Source organism: Camelus dromedarius, chromosome 9 (genome assembly GCF_036321535.1).
Source record: "Camelus dromedarius isolate mCamDro1 chromosome 9, mCamDro1.pat, whole genome shotgun sequence".
Classification (NCBI taxonomy): Eukaryota; Metazoa; Chordata; class Mammalia; order Artiodactyla; family Camelidae; genus Camelus; species Camelus dromedarius.
This window is the reverse complement of record NC_087444.1, coordinates 79,610,792-79,625,071: the sequence shown is the minus strand read 5'-3', so window position 1 is coordinate 79,625,071 and position 14,280 is coordinate 79,610,792. Positions and strand designations below refer to the sequence as shown.

Sequence of the window (14,280 nt, the reverse complement as noted above, 5' to 3'; positions counted from 1 at the left end):
AGTAATAATCATAAGGGGACCACTAAAAAATGAGGATATTACACTCATTAATATATATGAACCCAATATAGAAGCACCTTCTCAAGCTATTCCAAAAGACTTCCAAAAGAGAACGGAACACTCCCAAATTGAATCTAAAATACCAAAACCAGACGAGACATTATAAAAAGAAAAGAAAAAGAAAATTACAGGCCACTATCTTTGGTGAATATAGATGCAAAACTCCTCAAAAAAATACTAGCAAACTGAATCCAACAATATTTTAAAAGGATCATACACCATGATCAATTTGGATTTATTTCAGGGTCATAAGAATGGTTCAGCATTCACAAGTCAATCGTTACGAGTCACCCCATTAACAAAAGGAAGGATAAAAATCACACAATTATCTCAATAGACAGAAAAAACAATTGACAAAATTCAGTATCCATTTATGATATGATAAAAACTCATCAAAATGGGTAAGGAGGAAATATATGTCAAGAGAATAAAGGCCATTTTTGGATACACCCACAGCCAGCATCATAATCAATGGTAACAAGCTGAGAGCCTTTCTCTTAAATTCAGGAAGGAGCGAAAAATTCCCACTCTTTGGGGGAGTGTAGTAGGTCAGTGGTAGAGCATGTGCCTAACATGAGTGAGGTCCTGTGTTCAATTCCCAGTACCTACATTAAAAAAAAAAATCCCACTCTCACCACTTACATTTAACTTTTTATTGGACACCCTATCCACAGTAAATAGGAGAAAGAAAATGCATCCAAATTTTAAGGGAAGAGGTAAAACTGTCACTATTTGCAGGTGTCATGATACCTTATATAAAAAACCCTAAATTCTCCACACAAAAGGTATTAAAACTAATGAATTCAGCAAAGTTATAGGATACTGAGGATCAAAATCGAGAAATCTTTTGTTCCTATACACTAATAATGTAGTATCAGAAAAAGAAAGTAAAATATCTCTTAAAACTGCTTCAAAAAGAATGTAATACCTAGGAATGAAGTTAACCAAGGGGGTGAAAGACATACACCTAGAAAACTATAAAACACGGATGAAGGAGATTGATGACAATACAAAGAAATGGATAATCAGCATGTGCTCCTGGATTGCAAGAATTAGTATTGTTAAAATGGCCATACTACACAAAGCAATTTACAGATGTAATGCATTCTGTATCCACAGACGCATGACATTTTCAAAAACGTAGAAAAAATAATCCTAAAATTCACAGGCTATGAGAAAAAAAGGACAAACAAGCAATCAACCATTGCAAATCATTTGAGGAAAAAGCAAAGCTGAAGGTATCACCCTCCCATGCTTCAGATTATACTACCAAACGGTAGTAATCAAACTGCATAGTACTGGCACAAAAACAGACACATAGATTAATGGCATTGAACAGAGAGCCCAGAAATAAGTGCATGCACCTATGGTCCATAAATGTATAACAAAGGAAGCAAGAATATAAGGGAGAAAATGCAATCTGTTCCAGAAGTGGGCCAGGAAAACTGGACAGCCACATGTAAAACAGATTTGACCATTACCTCACACCATATACAAAAATAAACTCAAAATGAATTTAAGGCTTAAATATAAGACCTGAAACCAGAAAATAATCTAGAAGAGAACATAGGTGGAATGCTCTTTGACATAAGTTGTAGCAATATTTTTTTGATCTGTTACCTAGCACAAAATAAATAAAAGCAAAAATAAACAAATGGGACCTAATTAAATTTAAAAGCTTTTGCACCATAAAGGAAACTATTGACAAGACAAAAAGACAACCTATGGAATGGGAGAAAATATTTGCAAGTGATATGACCAATAAGTGGTCAATATCCTAAATATACGAACAGCTCATGCTACTCAATATAAAAAAACCCAAACAATCCAATCAAAAACATGGTCAGAAGCACTAAGTAAACGTTATTTCTTACGGAGTTTGCTGAAAAACTAAAAATAGACTTACTGTATGATCCAGCAGTCTTATTCCTGGGCGTATATCCTGACAAAACTAATTTGAAAAGTACACGGAATCTAATGTTTATAGAAGCATTATTCACACTAGCTGAGGCATAGAAGCATCCTAATTTTTCATAAACAGGTAAATGGATAAATAAGTTGGGAGATATCTATATCTACACACACGCACGCACGCACGCGCACACACACACACACACACACACACGAATATTACTCAGCCATGAATAATATAATGCCATTAGCAACAACGTGGATGGACCTAGAGATTATCATACTAAATGAAGTAAGTCAAAGACAAATATATTACTTATATGTGGAATCTTAAAAAAAAAAAAAGATAAATGAACTTATTTCCAAAACAGAAACAGACTCACAGACAAAAAACCTTATGGTTACCAAAAGAGAAAAGAGGATGAGAGAGAAATTAGAAGTTTGGCATTAACAGATACCCAGCACTATACAGAAAACAGATAAACAACAAGGACCTACTGTATAGCACAGGGAACTCTAGGTTCCCTAGGTTGTTTGGTTTTACTGTGTTATGTTCACTGGGATGTGCTGTGTAACCTTTTCACAATATCTGGTATTTGGAACTTTCTGCAACTTAACAATTTCTGGAAAACAAAGCACACTTTGGTTTAACCAGTTTAACTCCATCCCTTCCCTACTTACTGCTGCCTAGTGAATATTCACACACTGGTCACACCCTGTGTATCTCCAGGAGTGTCAAATGGCACAAATGTCCACCGGCACTAGACCTGAATCCCCCATCCCATTAATATCTAGTTTACAGGAAATATGGGGGATAGGTATAATAGTGAAAGCAAATTAAGAATAAAATCTCCCTTTTGCAAAAAAAAAGTAGAGCACTTTCTCCACTCTTAGAGCATTTCCCTTAGCAAATTTTCACCCTCATTTTTCACCTTTATTAAGTAGAACTGTTGCAATTTGACTGCACATATACAATATACTGCATGCAAATACATATATACAATATACAGCACCTACATACATTTTAACATTTACACATATGTACTGTTCATTGTTTCTAAGAACAGTTACAGCTTTGGCTTTTTCAACTTACATAGTTATCAAAGGAATAAAGCCAACCACAAAATAAGAATCAACAGAATGCAGTAATCCAGTCATAAAGGACAGTCAAATGTGCTTACGTATATTCACAAAATCAATCACCTAAGTTAAAAATAGTAAGTTCACTTGTGTCCTTTACTTTTTTTTTAGATTCCACATATAAGTGATATCATACGGCATTTTTCTTTCTCTTTCTGGCTTACTGCACTTAGAACGATGATCTCCAGATCCATCCGTGTTCCTTTAGCAAATAATTGTAAATTCTTTGTCCCTTTGGGATGTATGTAAATCTTTCCAAAAGCTAAATATTTTATTTAAATCTCTTCCCAGATTTATAACTGTGTACCAATGTGCTCCCAGAGATTTAATTTATGGAGGTGACTGAGGACCGGAGAGATTAATGCGATTTGAAGTTCCCCAGGGACATGAGAGGCCCAGTGTGCAAGTAGGGACGTAGGAAGCCTGTCCCATGAGAGGTCAGGAAGCTGAGAGAACCGGGACTGTGCCTTCATGACTGCAGAGGCCCGAAGAACTAGCAGTGAGCGCCCCGCTACAGAAAATGCACGTTCTGGAGTCCCAGGCTGCGGGTTTGTAATTCGGGGCCATGAGACGCGCTGGGAGGTGGGCCGGGACGAGGTCGGGCATCCGGGCGTCTAGCGGTGGGCCCTCGCCGCCTCTCGATCCGGACCCGTCCTGCTGACATTCGCGACGGTCGTCGAGCGCCGCCTTGCGGCCACTTTAACATCGTCGCTTCCCCCCCGAGCTCCGGAGTCCTTCGCAAAGGGAGGGATTCTGTCGCAGTGCCCGAGCCAGAGTTCCGGGAGTTTGGCGGCGCGGGCAGGATCATCCCGGTCTTGAGGAGTGGGTGTGCCTTGTGCTCTCGCCGGAGATTGGATCCGTAGGATTACGGGGAGTTGCCCCCGTCGGGCTCCGGGGCTCGGGTGAGGGGCCGCTCGGCCCGTAGAGCAGCCTCCGCGCGGCTCCTCCGGGTGAGGAGACCGACCGGGGCCCCGCCTCTGCTGGAGAGGTGAGGGTGACCGTGTCCGGAAGCCGGCACTCCGGAGGTGAGAACCGGCCGGGCCGGGCGGGGAGGCCCGCGGAGGGCGCGAGGAGCTCGGGTTGGACTCGAGGGGGTCACGGTGGGCGGAGGGGCCTCCGCGGAATTTGTCCCGAGTCCGGATCCGGAGACCCGGACGGAACGGTCTTGCCCGCGCAGGAGACCCGTGGAGGCGCACCCGGGCCGCTCCATCTCACGCGGGTCCACGGAGTCGGGCAGAAGCATATGGGGGGCGCAGCGCTGGGGCCGGGCTGCCCCAGAGCCAGGCGTGGTCACTTGTTCTCCCCAAGTTAGCGCTGCTGCCCGGCCCCCAGGGCTCCCTCAAACTGTAATAGGTGAAAATACCTTCCTTTAAAATCGGGTTTTAAGGGGTTTTTTTTTTTTAAACTAGTTTTGGGCGCTTACTAATGAAGTCTATATACTTAAATTTTTTTTTTGAAGGGACTAGGGAGTGAACCTAGTAACATTATTACATACTGTATACTCACGCTATCATTTGAGCTATATCGTCCCCAACTAAGGGTTTCTCTAGAGATTTGGCGCCACCTCTTCGGAAAGAAAACATGAAGGCAGGCAGTGACTCAGCCTCCGCAGGCCCGTCCTACCTGTCCCGACATAGACAGATGGGTGAGAAATTCCAGAATTCCTTTGGATAAAAAGCAAAGAGCGACCGCAGAACATCCCCTAAATTTCCAGGCACATTTAGGATAAATTGTAACAAATGATGCTCTCACTAAAAGACTAGGTTTATTTTGAGAACTCTGCCTTCTTGACTATACAGTGAAGATGCCCGTAAAGCTGTTTTCTTTCTCTCCTGACTTTGTGGAGACTTCCTGGGTTGGCAGGTTTTTTGTTAATTATTTCCCCAGCAATGGTCAGCACGTTAAACAGTATCGGATCCAATTTAGGAGAAATTGAGAAGGTGGCATATCTATCAGGTAGAGGACCCCAGGAAGTGACAAATTAGAATTTTTTAAAAGGTCATTCATATCCTAATGGCAGTATGTTTATGTACAACGTTACCTCAATTTCTGGTGTACAGCAGTGTTTCTGTCGTACACGTTTGTTTTCATATCCTTTTTCACGATATTGAAAATACCGTGAATAGTTCCTGGGGCTATATAGAAGAAATTTGCTTTATATACGTATCTGCCGATTTTGAACTCCCAATTTGTCCCTTTCCCGCCAGGTAACTAGTTTTACTCCGTCTGAGTCTGTTTCTGTATTGTAGGTGACTTCATTTGTGTGTGTTTTAAGATTCTACTTGAGTGGTTATCGTATGGTATTTTTCTTTCTCTGGCTGGTTTAGAGATGACGATCTCCAGGTCCATCCATGTTGCTACATAATGGCACTAATTTTTTTAGGGTTGAGTGGTACTCTATTGTATGTACACACTATATATAGTGTGTGTGTATATATATATACACACGCAGGTCTTTAATGAACACTAGGGGTGCATGTGTCTTTTCGAATTAGAGTCCCCTCTGTATATGGAATTGAATATACTTTAAACACATTTTTAAGACGATTAAACGTCCCGTGAAGATGTCTGTGTCCTCATCCTGTACCTTGTAAACATTACCTTATTTGGTATTATGTAAATGTGATGAGGAATATTGAGATGGAATTAGTTTGAAGTTATCTATGTTTGCCTAGTAATGTACTCACAAGTCTCCTAGTAAAGACAGGCAGAGAGAAATCCTACCATACAGAGGAAGGAGATTTGACTAAACAAAATGTTAAGGTGCTGGCTTTTGAGAAGGGAGTGGTCTAGAAACAGAAGGAATGCGGGGGTAGGGCCTATGTAAAAATGACCCAGTAATTTGATTTGAAAAAATATTCTGATGCCAATTTTATAGGTTAAGGAAGGGAGTGAATTACAAATGGCATGATGAAACTTTTGGTTTCAGAAGTGTACACCTGTGCAAAAGCTTTATCAAACCCTGCATTTCAGGAACCACTGGGCCTGTGCAGAGATCTTCCATTTTTAAGCATGCCATGGGATACAGCTGCACACATCAACTACAATCACCTTTTCTCTACCTATCTTTCCCTACACATAAGACCACCCTGATCTTTATTTGATAAATCTCTCTAAGGGCATCTTACCTCTGGAAGTGAATTTAGTTCTGGTAATAGTTTGAAACTGCCCACAGTTCGTTAACTGTCTAGACTTAAACTAATGGAGAATGTTAATAATGAGGACCGCACATTTATTCCACCCAGCAAAGTCACTGAAGAAAGTAAAGTTTCAACACATCTTTTATTAATAAAAAGAGAAGGGAGAGGGTACAGAAATGCAGAAGGGAGTCATTCATTTCTGCCAGCGATTGTTCCCAGGGATGGGCCTTCTGGGTGGACAGGTCTGTCTTCGAAGAATTTACTTGTGGCCCGTCTCCTTGTCCTCTACTCTGTGTGGCACAGGGAGGAGCCAGAGGTCCACAACTCACTCCTCCAGGAATGGTTTGCAACAGGGCCGTGTGTGCTGTGTGGAAGGGTATGTCCAGGCCCAGGAAACTCCGACTGTCACTGAGAGAAGTTGGTATTTAAGGACATGAAGTGTAGGCCAATACTGTAGAGTGAGGAATGGACCAATCAGGGGGGTGTGAGGGATAAGCCAGGGTTGGAAGTTGGAGTAGAAACCTACGGAATGATAGATAGGAAGCACACAGTCACTGGCCTATCAGGACCTGTGCCCAGGACATGAACCTAACCACGATCTCATATCTGCCACTCTGAGCCTCTCTTGCTGTGCCTGGAGTCATGTACCCAGGGTTCTTCTCCTAGCTCCAGTTGGACAACAATGGACTTTGAAGATGTAAGTCCTAAGGGAAAGAAAAGATGGGACAAGTGAGCAGTCAGTACTGGGGGGAGGGTACAGAACCTTGGAGCACAGAGGTTGCCTGGGCTTTACAGGGTCAACTTAGCAGGGAACAGCTGAGACTGATAGAACCCGCCAGACTAACTCCAAATCTTTTGACCCAGAAAAAGCTACTTGTGAAAGGAGGCAGTATATATACACACACACGGGACAGGGAAGCAGTGACAGATATGTGCAGAGCCCAGCCCAGGATGCTGTTCTTACTTAGTGAAACCACCAAGTACCAAGGCCCAGCGCCCTGTGATGAGGGGGACAGATTTGTCTATGAGCAGCCTCTCTTTAAGTACCCCCAACTCCAGCCCACATTTTCTTTCTGCTTCCTTGATCAGCAGGGGGACAGATAGCTTTCCTGCAAGATAAGAAAGAGCCCAAGAGTCCCCAGGATCACATCCCCACAAACAAACCTGGGCCCATCCTTCTAAGTTCCTAGTGCCAGGGCCCCAGGGCAGTTCATTCACACACCTTCTCCGCATGCATATTACTCACTGGACTTTCTCTTCCTCTTGCTGGCAACCTGAAGCCCTCCCCAGCACTCTAGCTCTGCATGTTCACTTGTCTCTTATACTTGGGAGTCTCTGGACCACCTGAAACTCAGCATGGCCAAAACCCAATTCCTAATATTCTCATTGAAAAACTACTCCCTCTGCCTTCCCCATCCCAGTTGATGTGCAAAGGGCAAAAACTTGGGAGTCATCTGTGACCCCTTCACATTAGACCTACTTTAAAAACAAATCTAGTAGCCAACAAGTATTCTCCTACCCTCACCATTATCTTCGCCTTCCTTTTCCCTAGTCTGTTCTGCACGAGATAGCCTATTAAGATCTAAATCAGAAGAGAAACCCGCTACTAGGCCTCTGACCCTTGCTCACCAGACATTTCATTAACACACTCCCTTCTCAACCTCATCTCCGAGCATCGGTGCATACTAACCCCTGTACCTAAGACACCTTTCACATCTCAGCCTGTAGGTTGCTGTACAGACACCAAAGCTGGGAAGAGTGGAAGTAAAAGTTCCAGAACACCTGACACTCACCAGTGCAAGGGCCATGACGGAGAGTTCTGCCTAATGTGCAAACTGCGGGAAGAGCAGGGTCATGTCACTTTGATTCTCATCAGTGACACAAAGATGAATGAGTAATTAATTAGCGGTTAGTAATTCAAGTGGTGCTAAAGGCTCAAGGGTAAACCAACCACATATAAAGTCAAGTGGGTATTGTGAGAAAAGGCTTTCCCAAAGTAGGAAAAAACATGCAAATCCTATCACATTCCTGTGTGAGTACAGCTGAGTAAGAGATCGTGTCCAGGGGGAACCTCTGGATGAGTGGGATTGCTGGATTATAGTCTCCTTTTAGCCTGAGGAATCTCCAGACTGTTTTCCATAATGGCTACACCAGACTATGGTTGTGGCAGGTCATGTGCCACAAATATCAAAATTAAGTCTGATTTTTGTACTGCTCTGTTGCTGACACTTCCACTTCATTCCAGCTCTTGTTTCTTCCTGATAATACAGTCTTCTTTTCCCGTAGGTAACAGTTGGTTCTTTCATTATATTAAATTACTGTCTTACCAAAAAAAACAACCTATGGAAAAAGAGCAGATATTTTGCAAAAGATGAGATTGACAAGGGCTTAATTTCTCAAACAATCCAATCCAAAAATGGGAAGAAGATATAAACAAGCAATATGAATGGCCAATAGGCACATAAAAAACTGTTCAATATTGCTAATTATCAGAGGAATGCAAATCACAACTGAAGTATCACTTCACACTAGTTAAAATGGCCACCATTCAAAAATGGAGAAAAGGAAACCCTCCTACACTAGTGGGAATGCAGTTTGGTGCAGCCATTATGGAAAACAGTCTGGAGATTCCTCAAAAAACTAAAATTCAAAAAGATACCTGCAGCACTACTTACAATAGCCAAGACATGAAAACAACCTAAATGTCCATTGACAGATGACTAGATAAAGAGGTTGTGGTATAATTTATACAGTGGAATACTACTTAGCCACAAAAAACAAAATAATGCCATACACTGTCACTCATATGTGGAATCTAACAAAAACAAAAACAAAACAGGACACAAGTGAACTTATTTACAAAACAGACTCAGAGAGATAACTAAAAAATGTATCCCTAAGTTGGGAGTTTGAGATTTGCAGATATAGATATATAACCACATAACCATTTATTTATTTATTTAGAGGAGGTACTGGGGATTTAACCCAGGACCTTAGCATGCAGTTTAACAATGAACTATACCCTACTTTGGATACTAATATATATATATAATAGATAAGTTCATACTGTAATGCACAGGGAACTATATTCAATATCTTGTTGTGATTTATGGTTAAAAAGAATATAACTGAGTTTACTTTGACTAAAAATAGACTTACCACATATATCCAGAAGGAACCCTAATTAAAATAGACACCTGCACCCCAATGTTCACAGCACCACTATATACCATAGCCAAGACATGGAAACAACCTAAATGTCCATCAACAGATGATTGAATACAGAAGTTGTGGCATATTTATAATGCCACTGGCAGCAACATGGATGGACCTAGAGAATGTCATTCTAAGTAAAGTGAGAAAGAAAAATACCACATGATATCACTCTTAAAAGAAAAGACAAACTTATTGACAAAACAGAAACCGACAAACAAACTTACGGTTACTGGGATGTGGGGAGGGATAAATTGTTTTGCTTTTTGGAGGGGAAGGTAAGTTACTGGGGTTTGAACCCAGGACCTTGTGCATGCTTCAGTGTCTTGTAGTAACATAGTGGAAAAGGGTATGAGTATAACATTACTGTAAACTGACTATACTTCAATAAAATATATATATACAAAAAGTGAACAAGTCTGTGTGTGTGTGAATGAAATATGAATATGTAAGTGAAATATTATGCTGTACACCATAAATTAACACATTGTAACTGAGTATACTTTGACTAAAAACATTCCTGGGCATATATCCAGAGGGAACCTGAATTCAAAAAGATACCTGCACCCCAGTGTTCATAGCAGCACTATTTACAATCGACAAACATGGAAACAACCTAAATGTCCACTGACAGATGACTGGATAAAGAAGATGTGGTATATTTGTAGAATGGAATAAAAGAATAAAATATCATTTGCAGCAACGTGGATGGACCTGTAGACCTGTAGATTGTCATTCTAAGTGAAATGAGAAAGAAAAATGCCATATGATATCACTCATATCTTTTTTTACAGAACAGAAACAGACTCACAGACATAGAAAACAAACTTATAGTTACCAAGGTGGGAAGGCATAAATTAGGAGCTAGAGATTTGCAGATACTAACTACTATATATAAAATAGATAAACAAGTTCATACTGTACAGCACAGTGAACTCTATTCAATATCTTGTAATAACCTCTGGTGGAAAAGTATATGAAAATGAGCATATTTATGTTCATGTATGACTGAAGCAATATACTGTACACCAGAAATTGACAACACTGGAAACTGACTATACTTCAATTTAAGTTATCGTTTTATATTCCAGTTTAATCCATAAATTCTGACTTGAAATAACTGTAACATTATATAAGAGAATTCAAGAATGTGCAATTTTTATATTGATCTATGTTTTGACATTAAAATATTTCTGTAAGTGTTCAGAGAGATTGCTTGTAGTTTCCTATAGGCTGTTCTCTTCTGGGTAGAGAACTGAACCACCGTTTACTGACCACACACTGAAAATCCGGTAAGAGGGTTGTTGCTAGCATCACAGTAAAAGTGCTTGGCCTTCAGCAGTTTGGGATAACTGGACCTCATTTCTGACTGCCTCAACTTAAGAGAAATGAAACAAGCTATACGACCCAACCTCTATTCAGTTACCTAAACATGAAAAAACCTTCTTGCATTCTAAACATCCTGTTAGGATTTAAAATATCATAACCATTTTCTCTTCCAAAATCACCAACGATGACTGAACAGTAAAATAAAAATTACTGGAAGAGTACAATCTCTTAAAATACGAAAGCTTTTTAAGTGTGTGTACACTGTAAAACAGTAAGTTTATGTAATGCATGTGTGTGTGTCAAAAGATTAAGTGTAATAACTTCAGAGAGCTAAGTTAAAAACAAGATCAAAAAACAAATATTCATTTAAATACAATAATAATTTTAACATGCTACACAAATGTGTTTAATATATATACCTCAGGACACATGGCTGGTTTGACTACAGTAGCAATGTTTATAACTGCTGAAAACATATACCAAAAAAAACCCCAAAGAAAAGTTTTCAACAGAACTTATAGACACTTTACTCATATATTCAAACTACAGAATCCTGTACAAAAAGGAAAATAAATTGATAGCCATGAAATACATCGATAAAATCACACAATAGTGTGTAACTGTAGGCAAATACATCATATACTAATATGATGCCACTCGTAAAAAAAGTTTTAAAACAAGTGAGCAAAACTGAACTACACTCATCAAATTATTTTCCAAATAGGTGGCAAGACTATCAAGAAAAGTGAGGGAAAGCTTACTTGTAACATCAGACAACGCCTTAGCTCTGGGGATGGGGATGACTGTTTTGGAAAGACTGTACAGGTGATTTCTGGGGTCACATTTCTTGACCTGGGCAGTGCACGTGGAAGTTCTGTGGGTGTTTTTTTTTTTTTTTTTTTTTGTTAAGCACATCATATCTGAAAATTCAGAAAGCCAAGGTTTCGGAGGATAAATATAAATAAAGGACACTTGTAAGAGAACTACGGAGAAGAACACAACTACCACAGAACGAGAAGAGCTGGGTGAAGGCCGGGAGGATGCGGCATTTAACTGAATCGGACCCACCTGTGTAGCCACTGCCACTGGAGTCTAGGGGGAAAGGTGGGGCCTGGTCACAGCGGTCTAAAATAGACTTACCATATGATCAAGCAATCCCACTCCTGGGCATATGTCCAAAGAAAAATATCATTCAAAAAGACACATGCACCCCAATGTTCATAGCTCCACCATTTACAACAGCCAAGACATGGAAACAGCCTAAATGTCCATTGACAGATGACTGGATAAAGAAGATGTGGTATGTATACATATGCAATGAAATAATACTCAGCATGAAAAAGAATAAAATAATGCCATTTGCAGCAACATGGATGGACCTGGACGTTGTCATTCTAAGTGAAGTAAGCCAGAAAGAGAAAGAAAAATACCATATATCACTTATATGTGGAATCTAAAAAAAAAATGATACAAATGAACCTACCTACAAAAGAGAACAAACTTCTGGTTACCAAGGGCGAAAGGAGGTGGGAAGGGATAAATTGGGAATTCAAAAACAGTGTCTCTTGGGGAGTGATGGAAATGTTAGCTATCCTGATTGTAGTGGTGGTATACACCTATTAAAATTCATCAAATTGTACATTTGAAATATGTGTACTTTACTATACAGGAACCACAGCACAACAAAGGTGTTTTTAAAAAATTCCAGTGAAAAAGATAATGTTCTTGTAATTCTTCTAGTAATAATAAAACTACAAAAAAAAAAAAAACCACCCTAATTTTAATTAAGAGAATCTGCCCCTTCAACATGTAGAATCACTGAATGCCAAATTGTTGTCAGTAAAGAAATGGACAGTTAGGTTCATAGAATGGTTGTGGAAGATGAAGCACAAATCATGGTCACAAGTGTAGACACAGGATACTTTTCTGAGGGTTTACAATGGATAAAAGTGAGTTATCAATTACAGAGCCCACAACAAGAGCCTGTGGTTAGTGAAAGCCATTTAAATTGTTGCTACAATACAGAGATAATAATTGCTCATAATCTCCCCTGGTTACACGGTTCTACGGAGACATACAGAGGACCTCAATCAAGTGCCTCCTGCTCTCAGAGAGAAGGAAGTCAACGTCTCCATAAGAAAGTGTCTCTGCACTGAATTTTATTTTGTTTGAACAAAGAGCCATCTTGGAAGGAAGATGGCTCACACATATTATGTGAGAATTAGAGTAGCAAGGTGTGCTTCCTATCTAGCTGGATTTCACGGTAATCTTTGTATCTTGACACTTAAATACATTCCTTTTGTCTCACCCCCTACAATTATCAGCCATATTTCTCATGTACTATTTTAAGTCTGTTTTAAAAATGAGAGAGAAGTGACGCTTTCCATTCTTTAAATGGAAAATAAATGTTAACACTTTTCTACTGGTGACAGAAATTTTAGAGACATATTACCATATAGTCTATTTATAATAAAGTGCCCCTCTTCCCAGGAACCTGCATACACCAGCAACCTTCACTTGAACAACAGCAGACTGGGAGATCACCACTGTTAGCTTTTAAAAAAAATTTTGTGGGGTAATTAGGTTTGTTTGGTTGTTTATTTAATGGAGGTACTGGGGACTGAACCCAGGACCTTGTGTTTGTTAAACATGTGCTCTACTGCTGACCTATATCCTCCCTGCTATCTTTCTTTTTTTTAAATTGAAGTATACTTGATTTACAATGTTGTGTTAGTTTCAGGTGAAGAGCAAAGTAATTCAGTTTATAATATGCATATTCATATTTATATATATACATATTTTCAGTATTTGTCCAAAGAAAATGAAAACACTAAAAGAGATACATGCAACCCCATGTTCACTGCAGCATTATTTACATAGCAGATATGGATACACACACACACACACACACACACATTTTCAGGTTCTTTTCCACTCTAGGTTATTACAAGATACTGAATATAGGTCCCTGTGCTGTACAGTAGCTCCATGTTGCTTATCTATTTCATATACCATTGTTTTCTTATTGCTTGTTACATTCCTTTGACTAAACGCTATGAGGTTCAGTGTGTTTAGTCAGGGGCAAGTGAGAGAAAATTTCAGAGAAAGCTTTAACAGGGAGGAGGGGGAAGAAGTACTGGGAAACCCAGAAACAGACACACATCTTTGTTGCCCTGAAGAGACACCTACCCCCCTCTCTCTCCCTCCCTCCTTCCCCTCCCCTCCCTCCCCTCCTTCTCTCCCCCTCCTTCCCCTCCCCTCCCCCTCCCCTCCCCCTCCCCTCCCCCTCCCCTCCCTCTCTCCCCCTTCCCTCCCTCTCTCCTTCCCCCTCCCTCTCCCCTTCCCTCCTTCCTCCTCCCCTCCCTCCCTCTCCTTCCCCTCCCTCTCTCCCACCTAAACTTATTGTGTTCTAACCTTAGAAAGCCAATTTTTTGTGATCTTTTTCTCATTCTTTTCTTTTAATCAAGCAATTTTATTATTTTTATTT

At 40.2% G+C, this 14,280-nt stretch overlaps 1 long non-coding RNA gene across 1 annotated transcript in view; it reads right to left on the bottom strand.

The window, feature by feature from the left end:
* Window positions 1–6,291: 6,291 nt before the first annotated feature.
* LOC135322084 (uncharacterized) overlaps window positions 6,292–14,280 on the bottom strand; it is a 45,731-nt gene continuing 37,742 nt past the window's right edge. Inside the window, exon 6 of the long non-coding RNA XR_010382401.1 lies at window positions 6,292–6,955. This is a non-coding gene — a long non-coding RNA (uncharacterized LOC135322084). The remainder of the gene's footprint in view (window positions 6,956–14,280) is intronic.